Genomic DNA, 9674 nt, shown 5'->3' on the forward strand with positions numbered 1-9674 from the left:
GAGGGGAGGGTGTGTGTGTTGGGGGTGTAGGGGTAGGCGTGTGTGTGTGTGGGGGTAGGTTTGGGAGTGTGTGTGTGTACGTGTGTGTGTGTGTGTGTGTGTGTGTGTGTGTGTGTGTGTGTGTGTGTGCGAGGGGGATTACGGTGTGTGTGTGTGTGTGTGCGTGTGTGAGTGTGTGTGTGTGTGTGTGTTTTCGTACGAGTGTGTGTAGGTGTAATCGAGTGTGTGTGACTGTGTGTGTGTGTGTGTGTGTGTGTGTGTGTACGTGTGTGTGTGTGTGTGTGTGTGTGTGTGTGTGTGTGTGTGTGTGTGTGTGTGTGTGTGTGTGTGTGTGCCGGTGTCGGTATGTTTGTGTCTTTCTATAACTTTATCACACAGTACTGCGGGGCTGTGGAGATGAAGGTCAGTGTGTGTGTGTGGACAGGGCGAGTAACTTTATCACACAGTTCCGCGGGGCTGTGGAGATGAAGGTTAGTGTGTGTGTGTGGACAGGGCGAGTAACTTTATCACACAGTACCGCGGGGCTGTGGAGATGAAGGTCAGTGTGTGTGTGTGGACAGGGCGAGTGACTGTATCACAGTACTGCGGGGCTGTGGAGATGAAGGTCAGTGTGTGTATACACGCATCGCCTCCATCCGTCGCTACCTCACCCACGACGCCTGTGTCAAGCTGGTTGTCTCCCTCATCTTCAGTCGTCTTGACTACTGCAACTCCCTTCTGGCCGTCCTCCCCGCCTCATCCATTCATGGCCTACAACGAGTCCAGAACGCCGCTGCCAGGCTGACGTTGAGGAAGACGAAGCGAGACCACATCACCCCCCCTACTTCGCTCCTTGCACTGGCTCCCTGTCAACACCCGAATCTCCTACAAACTGTCCACTCTTGTCACAGTCTACAAGTGTCTCAACGACTCTGCTCCCGAGTACCTTCAATCTTCCCTGGACCTGTACACCCAGCCCTCCGACCGCCCCCTTCGTTCTGCTGCTGACCCTCTCCGCCTCCACATCCCTCGCTCGAAACTCGCATCTGCTGGTCAGCGTGCATTCCCCTCCGCGGGCCCGTCCGTCTGGAACTCCCTGCCGCTTGAGCTTCGTCAGAGCCCCTCTCTTGACGCGTTCAAGAGTAGGTTGAAGACTCAGTTCTTCCCGTAGCTGGCTGCGACTTTCATGCTCGACGTGATGTGTTGTGCCCCAAAAGACATTCTTGTGCTGTGCTCTGTGAGAGGTGTTTTCTTTGTGCTTAATATTATTTTGTTTGGACCTAGCTATTGATGTGTACATCGTTGTTAAACAGTTGTTTGTTTTATGTTTACCAGGGTTTGCTAGTGTGTGATAGGGTTCGTGTCCGTCTGAAGATGTTAGTTTCTTTGTTAGTCCTATGTTGACAACTCTTTGACAAGCGCTTAGAACTGTACCCACGGAATACGCGCTATATAAGCTTCATTTTGATTGATTGATTGATTGAGTGTGGACAGGGCGAGTAACTTTATCACACAGTACCGCGGGGCTGTGGAGATGAAGGTCAGTGTGTGTGTGTGTGTGTGTGTGTGTGGACAGGGCGGGTAACTTGATCACACAGTACCGCGGCCCTGTGGAGATGAAGGTCAGTGTGTGTGTGCGGACAAGGCGGGTGACTTTGTCACACAGTACCGCGGGGCTGTGGAGATGAAGGTCAGTGTGTGTGTGCGGACAAGGCGGGTGACTTTATCACACAGTAGGGGAGACCGGGGCTAGTCCGTCTACTTTTATGCTTTTGGTAGCATAACTGGCGAGTTTGATGAACTAGAAGACTGATTTTTTATTTTACATCAAGACAAACGTGTCGCTGATATCAATGTGCAGACAGTTTTTATGTGTGCATGAAAATTTGTTGTACATACTGCTTTAAGTAGACCTACCCTAACGTAGGCGAACTTGCCCCAAGTCGGGGTAAGTCCGCCTACAGGGTGGGGCAAGTCCGCCGCTCTCATCCCATAGTAGGTACAAGAATAGTAGTGGGCAAGCTTTATACACACACGCACGCACGCACACACAGCCAGTCAAACAAGCACCCGATCAGTGGGAAAGCTTTTTTAATTCCCTTCAATATTTAGGTTCAAAAATGCCAATGACAAAACTACAAAAGAATGTCGAAAGAATGTAACACAAATCGGCGTCAGTCTTTTTTAGACATGAATCTGCAATCTTTACCATCGAGAATAGATGGAGTCACCATCAGAGTCACAGTTATGGCAGATGTAAACTGGACTGTTTCCCACACCTGCACATTCTTCATGGCGGACTTGCCCCATGACAAATAGGCGGACTTGCCCCCGCACGGGCAGGCAACTTTAGTGCCAGATAGCGAGCACAACATGGGAAGGAAGAAGCAAAACTTTCGTCAGAACTCGACCTTAATTAACGCACTTTCACTCGACACCAAGACTAAGTATTTGTTTTCAGAGGTAATGCATCAAAACCTAAGTCAACCGCTATGCATTCATGTTACAAAAATGAAGAAAAACACTTTTTGTAATCTGTACTCACGATATATGGGCGCGCAACCTCTGAACTTCTGCAGGATATAACTCAACTCAACTCAACTCAACTCAAATTTATTAATCCATATGGAAATTATGTTGTAACAATACTCATTTCCAATCAAAAGAATAAGAATGCATACTAAACACAGTCTCACTAACGCAAACAGTCATCCGTCAAGTCAAGTCTGCCAACTCACAACTCACTCACACAACAACAGCAACAGCAATACAAATTAACAAAAACCATAATTCCAATAACAAAAAGACGTCCAAGAGTCCACCTCCACATCCACGCACACACAAGGTTTACAAAGCACCACATGTCGACTAGAACACCGCACATTTGGGCTACGGTAATACAGTTACTAAAAATACATACATTACAGATAACCCAGCAACAGAGTACAGTAATAATTATGACAGAGAAACATGATAGAGGCCTCTAACATGTGATTGGTTGAAAGCATGGATAGCTCTGGGAACAAAAGAATTGCGGAAACGTGACGTTCTAGCAACCATAGCCCTCAGTCTACCACTCCTGTCAATGCGTCGAGAGTCAAATTCAGGTTTCAGTGGGTGTGTCTCGTCAGCCAAAATTGAGGTCAGTCGGTCAGTCAGTCGTCTCTGGCAAACTGATTCAATGGTCTCTTGCTTCCTGCCTACAACAGATCCAGCCTTCTTGACTAGCTTTTCTAGCCTGTCACTATCCTGTTTACTAAGGTTACCCCCCCAGCACACACATGCATATGTCAACACGCTACCAACAGTGGACAGATAGAACATTTGCAGGATGTCATTACGAACAGAGAACGATTTAAGCTTCCTTAGACAGTACATGCGCGTGTGCGCTTTCTTCAAGATTTGGTCAGTGTTGGCATGCCAAGACAGCTTGTTGTCGATCACTACACCTAGGTAGCGATAGCTTTTAACCTGTTCGACTTCAACACCAGCTATCACGATAGGCTTGTGTGCTACCTTTTTTCTTCTAGTGTCGAAAATCATTTCTTTAGTTTTTCCTGTGTTCAAGTCCAGGTAATTCTCGTCGCACCAGTCCACAAAGCTGCTAGAGTGGTGAAGGACTGTGTTGATGGTGAAGAGGGAGATGAAGACAGAGTGGTGAAGGACTGTGATGGTGATGGTGGTGATGAGAGAGGTGAAGACAGAGTGGTGAAGGACTGTGATGGTGATGGTGGTGATGAGAGAGGTAAAGACAGAGTGGTAAAGGATTGTGATGAGGGTGAAGAGGGAGGTGAAGACAGAGTGGTGAAGGACTGTGATGGTGATGATGGTGCTGAGAGAGGTGAAGATAGAGGGAATGAATGTGGTGATGATAGTGGTGATGAGAGAGGTGAAGACAGAGTGAATGACTGTGGTAATGATAGGGGTGATGAGAGAGGTGAAGATAGAGTGAATGAATGTGGTGGTGAGGGTGGTGTTGAGAGAGGTGAAGATAGAGGGAATGACTGTGGTGGTGATGGTGGTGATGAGAGGGGTGAAAACAGAGTGAATGACTGTGGTGGTGATGGTGGTGATGAGAGGGGTGAAGATAGAGTGAATGACTGTGGTGGTGATGGTGGTGATGAGAGGGGTGAAGACAGTGTGAACGACTGTGGTGATGAAGATATAGTGAATGTCTGGGGTGATGATGGTGGTGAAGAGGGAGGTGAAGACAGAGTGGTGAAAGACTGTGGTGATACTGATGATGTTGATGTTGTTGATGTGTATGCAAATGTTTCTGATGTTGATATTCTGCATGACTCTCTGGATGTTGGCAATGCGCATGAAATGGATAATGTTGTTGTAATGTCAGATGTTGATGTTCATTTTGACTCGTTAGATGTTGAGAATGTACGTAACAAATCTACTGTTAAAATAGATGTATATAATGTTGATAGTGAGATTGGAGATTCCTTTGGTTCTGAATATAGTATTGAGGATAATCCTGATATACTCTCCTGCTTAGCGCTTAATGTCTGTGGAATCACTTCAAAGCTAAAATTTCCTGAATTTGTGAAATTTATTGCCAAATATGACATTATTTGTTTTAGCGAGAGCAAACTTGATGATATTGATGAGATTAACATTCCAGGTTATATAGCATTCTATAAGAATAGAGGAACATTTCGCAGAAAATCAGGCGGTGTATTAGTTTTATTACGGGAAGTGTTTGCTAATAATATAACTATTTTTGAAGAAAAAAAGCTGTCACATAAGATAAAAGAAGAGATGAAAATATGGTATACATTTTTGGATGTAGAAATGTGTGAGAATGCGTTATTTTTTAAGTTAGATAAGAAAATACTTGGACGTGACACCCTTTTCTGTGCTTTATATATTCCCCCTGAAGGGTCACCTTACCATAACAAAGATGTTTATGCTGAACTAGAAGAGGTGTACATGCAGTTTGGGTTAGATAATGATTATGTTTGTCTGTTAGGAGACTTAAATTCCCGCACTGGTCATCTGAGTGAAATGTTGCATGAAGATGATCAGCATTCAGAAGGTTTTGTTGATAATGACTTGTTTGACTCTGATGAGGTTGGTACTCTAATAGGTGAGCGGGCCTCACAGGATAATAATACCAATAACCTTGGTTTTAAATTGATTGATTTTTGTAAAATGACTGGCTTAGTTATTGCTAATGGTAGAGTTGGCGATGATACAGGGGTTGGTAAATGCACATGTAAGGATAAGAGCGTTGTTGATTATTGCATTATGTCAAAGGATTTGTTCTCGAAAGTTAATTATTTTTCTGTGATGGAATTTTGTGAAATGTATTCTGATGTACACTGTCCTGTTGTTTTGCATTTATTAAAACATAATGAAGTACGCCTAGCAGAAGTTGTGAAAAAAAACAAAAATGAAGATCTGCTGTCTAAAGGTAGAGAAAAGGATAACAAGTACACAAAACCAAAATGGGACAATAACAATGGGACCAAGTTAGCTTTTGTAGTTAATCTGAATGAGGATGATATGTATACTGTCGAAACTAAATTACAAAATATGCTAGCTACAAGTGAGAGTACGACAACAGATGACGTTGATAGTGTTACTAATAAGATTTGTGATATTTTAAATTGTTCTGCTGAGAAAATCGGTGTAATTAAAAAACAAAAATTTATGAAAAAGCCACGTTCAAAGAAATTTAAACTACAACAACCATGGTTTAGTGCAATTTGCAAAGAGAAAAGAAAAATATTTTTACATGCGAAAAACAAAGCAAGACGGTTTAAAAATGTGTTCAATGAAGATGAAAAAAAGAGTGCTTTTAAAGAATACAAAAAGACAATAAAAAAGGAATGCAAGTCGTATCATAATGAGTTCGTTAAAACTTTGAGAAAGTTAAGAAGTACTGACCCGAAAGCATACTGGAATCTTCTAAATAAAAATAAAAAGAATAATTCCAAAACTAACTATCCAACTTGTTCTGAGTTTTTCGAACATTTCACTAAACTACAAGAGTGTGATGAAAATGAAATGGATGATAGTAATGAACATTTAAATGAAGCAAGTAATGAATTTCTTAATGCGCCTTTTACAAAGGAGGAAGTTATCAAATGTATAGACAAGCTAAAAAACAATAAGGCATGCGGTCAGGATAAAATAATTAATGAGTATTTAAAAGCGTCACATGATCGAATGATTGATATTTATGTATTGTTGTTTAATGTTGTTTTGCAGTCAGGAAAGGTTCCAACACAATGGGCCGTAGGTGAAATTATTCCACTGTACAAAAATAAAGGCTCTCAAGCTGACCCCACAAATTATAGAGGAATTACTATACTCAGCTGCTTCGGAAAACTTTTCAGTGCAATTTTAAATGATAGGTTATCAAACTTTTTGGAGAGTAATAACAAATTAGGTCAAGAACAAACAGGTTTCCGCACAGGTTTTTCAACACTAGACCATGTTTTTACTTTGCATTGTATATTAAATTTTTTTCTCAACAAAAAGAAGCGACTGTTTTGTGCATTTGTAGACTATGAAAAAGCGTTTGATAAAGTTCGCCGTGCATTTTTATGGGAGAAATTAGTTAGTTCTGATGTTAATGGAAAGTTTTTAAAAACTGTAAGAAATTTGTATGAAAATGCCAAATCTTGTGTTAAAGTTAATAGTGAGTGTTCTGGATATTTTCCCAGTTTGTGTGGAGTTAGACAAGGGGAAAACTTGTCACCGTTGTTTTTTGCTCTATTTTTAAATGATCTAAAGCCTTTTCTGTTGGAAAACAGTAATGGTTTACAATCTATGTCAAGAGAGGCTATTGTGGCTGGAATGGATGATACGGATGTAAATGCTTTGTTTCAAATGTTTTTATTACTGTATGCGGATGATACTGTGATCTGCTCAGAGTCGGAAAAAAACCTGCAAGAATGTTTAAACAAAATGCACGAATACTGTTTAAAATGGCGTCTAAATATTAATGTAAACAAAACGAAAGTTATAGTTTTTTCCAGAGGTAAAATTAGAAATAAACCACTGTTTACGTACAATGGCAATTTAATCGAAGTAGTGTTTGATGTAATGTACTTGGGCCTTAAGATTAATTATAATAATACATTTTCAATCGCACAGAAGAATCTATATGATCGCGCTTCAAGGGCAATGTTTGTTCTTTTGCGCACTTGTAGACAATTGTCACTACCTGTGGACATACAAGTTGACCTGTTCGATAAAATGATTGCTCCAATTTTATTGTATGGATGTGAAGTATGGGGTTTTGGTTCCTGTGAACTTGCTACTAAACTTCAATTGCGTTTTTATAAAATTGTTTTCAAACTAAAAAAATCAACTCCAAATGCTATGATATTTGGTGAACTTGGAAGATATCCACTAGATGTTAATATGAAATGTAGAATGCTTTGCTATTGGTATAAACTGATTAGTCCTATTCATAAAAATAAGTTTTCAAGTATTGTGTATTGCTTTACTTATAGATTGTATATCAACAAGATGATTGAATCCAAGTACTTATGTTTCATTGAAAAAACCTTAAATGAAATTGGTCTCTCTGGCCTTTGGACCTCTCAAGAAAATATTCAATACTCAAGCACATGGTTTAAAAAGAAAGTAAAAAGAAGTCTATGTCACACGCTTTCCTTCTTTGCCACTACTAAAGCAAACGTGTGCAAGATTGTATGTTACACGCTTTGGAGCATGTGCAAGAACGGATTCAAACTCGAAATCGTCCCTCCAAAAGCCCCAAAATGCACACACGACTTTTATTTCTCCTGCTGTTGTCGTGTCTTCTCTTTACAAATTCTTCAACGCTGAGAATACTGAAAACGGCATCCCAGACTACAGTACTGTTTCCATACGCGAGTTTAGCTTCCCTTGGAAAGTGGCTCGCTCAGGAGGCCTGTTAGTCTGAAACTAGAAGGACAGAGTTCTGAACATAGATGACAAAGACCCCGGAAAGAACAAACATTTCGCGGATGCAGACACAGAAAGACGTCATGAAGAATGGAATGCTTCTAAAGATACAGACTGTGACGATGACTGTGACGTCATTCACATATACCGAGACGTCATTCATAGTTGTTCGTTCACTTTCGTCAAAAAGTAGATCTCTCCACAATGGCTGCTCCTGTGTTTAGGTTTATCAAGCGTGAGTACGCAAAACGTGTTTGTTCTCTCCTCTGTTGAAGCTGTGAGACATAATCGCCATTACGAGCTAGTCGTGTGACAGAGAGTGTTCTTGCACACTCGACTGCTGCTGTTTCACTCCGGCTAAAGCCGTCGTGAAACATCTACAGTCTCGTGTGCAAGAAAACTCTCTGTCACACGACTAGCTCGTAATAGCGGGTAATATGACCAGTATATCCATAAATGGTTTACAGAAATTGGAACAAAAAATATGTTTTGGAATTATCGAATGTTCAAAGATATTTTTGCATGTGAAGACTACGTCACAACCCTGCCATATCAGCAATGTGTTTCAATGATGAAGTTTAGAACATTAAATAACAATTTACCTGTACAGAAAGAACGTTATCTTAACATCCCGAGGTCAGAAAGAACTTGCACCAAATGTGTATCGCATGACATAGGTGATGAATTCCATTATTTATTTGTCTGTGATTTTTTCAAAGAAGAAAGAGCTGAGTTGTTACCACCTTACTATTGGAAAAAACCTAATGCACTTAAATTTAAAAAGTTGTTTGCTACTAAGAAAAAGAAATTGCTAAAGAATATTTTGGACTTTACTAATAGAATTTGTAACAGTTTTTCATAATTTTTTTTTAATTTTTTATTTTTTTATTTATTTATTATATTAGCATATATCATGATTGTATTGATTGTATTTATTGTTCAAAATGCCCCCATGGGTTATGGACCAATAAACTTGAAACTTGAAACTTGCTAACTTCTTGTCTGTAGTGTGTGTCATTGTCGTCAGTAATCTGTCCTGTAAGTCCAGTATCGTCAGCAAATTTGTCGATGAAGCACGACCCGTGAGAACTCCTGCAGTCAGCAGTATACAGGGAGAACAGAAAAGGTGACAATACTGTTCCCTGCGGAGCTCCTGTGTTGGTATTCAGTACACTAGATAGCGCGGTCTGCGGAGCACCGGTGTTTGTGTTCGGGCCATTAGATGGTACTGTACCAGCCCTAACAAACTGGGGTCGGTTGGTCAGATAGTCTGTGACCAACAATACAGTTGGAACGCTAATTTTCATCTTCAGTAGCTTTTCAGCAAGAAGGTGAGGCTGTGTCGTATTGAACGCGCTAGGAAAGTCAAAAAACATCAGTCTAACACATGCTCCAGGTTTATCCAGATGAGAATAGATACTGTGCAACACATGTAAAACGGCATCCTCAACACTTCTACCCTTTCTATAGGCAAACTGCCACGGATCCATAAACTCCGCGGTAAGCACCTGAAGCTTCACTAATACTAGTCGCTCAAGAACCTTCATGACAGCAGAAGTCAATGCTACAGGTCGCAGGTCGTTCATCACTTTGACCGGGGTTTTCTTTGGAACTGGGACGATGCAAGATGTTTTCCAAAGGGATGGGATTTTTGACTGTGACAGAGACATGTTGAAAATCACAGTGAGAATTGAGCAAAGCTGCTCAGCACAAAAATGTAGGACTTTTGGTGTAATACCACCCGGGCCTGCTGCCTTCTTAGCATTAGACTTCTTGAGCTGTTT

The 9674-nt window shown here is 41.0% G+C and overlaps 1 long non-coding RNA gene across 1 annotated transcript; it reads right to left on the reverse strand.

Annotated features, from left to right (window-relative positions):
* Window positions 1–2576: 2576 nt before the first annotated feature.
* Window positions 2577–9162, reverse strand: LOC138970435 (uncharacterized). The gene is made up of 2 exons (XR_011456939.1): window positions 8878–9162; window positions 2577–3580 (listed from the first exon to the last, which is right to left on the reverse strand). It is a non-coding gene; the product is annotated as an uncharacterized lncRNA (long non-coding RNA).
* Between the last annotated feature and the right edge of the window lie 512 nt (window positions 9163–9674).

Source organism: Littorina saxatilis, linkage group LG7, assembly GCF_037325665.1.
Source record: "Littorina saxatilis isolate snail1 linkage group LG7, US_GU_Lsax_2.0, whole genome shotgun sequence".
Classification (NCBI taxonomy): Eukaryota; Metazoa; Mollusca; class Gastropoda; order Littorinimorpha; family Littorinidae; genus Littorina; species Littorina saxatilis.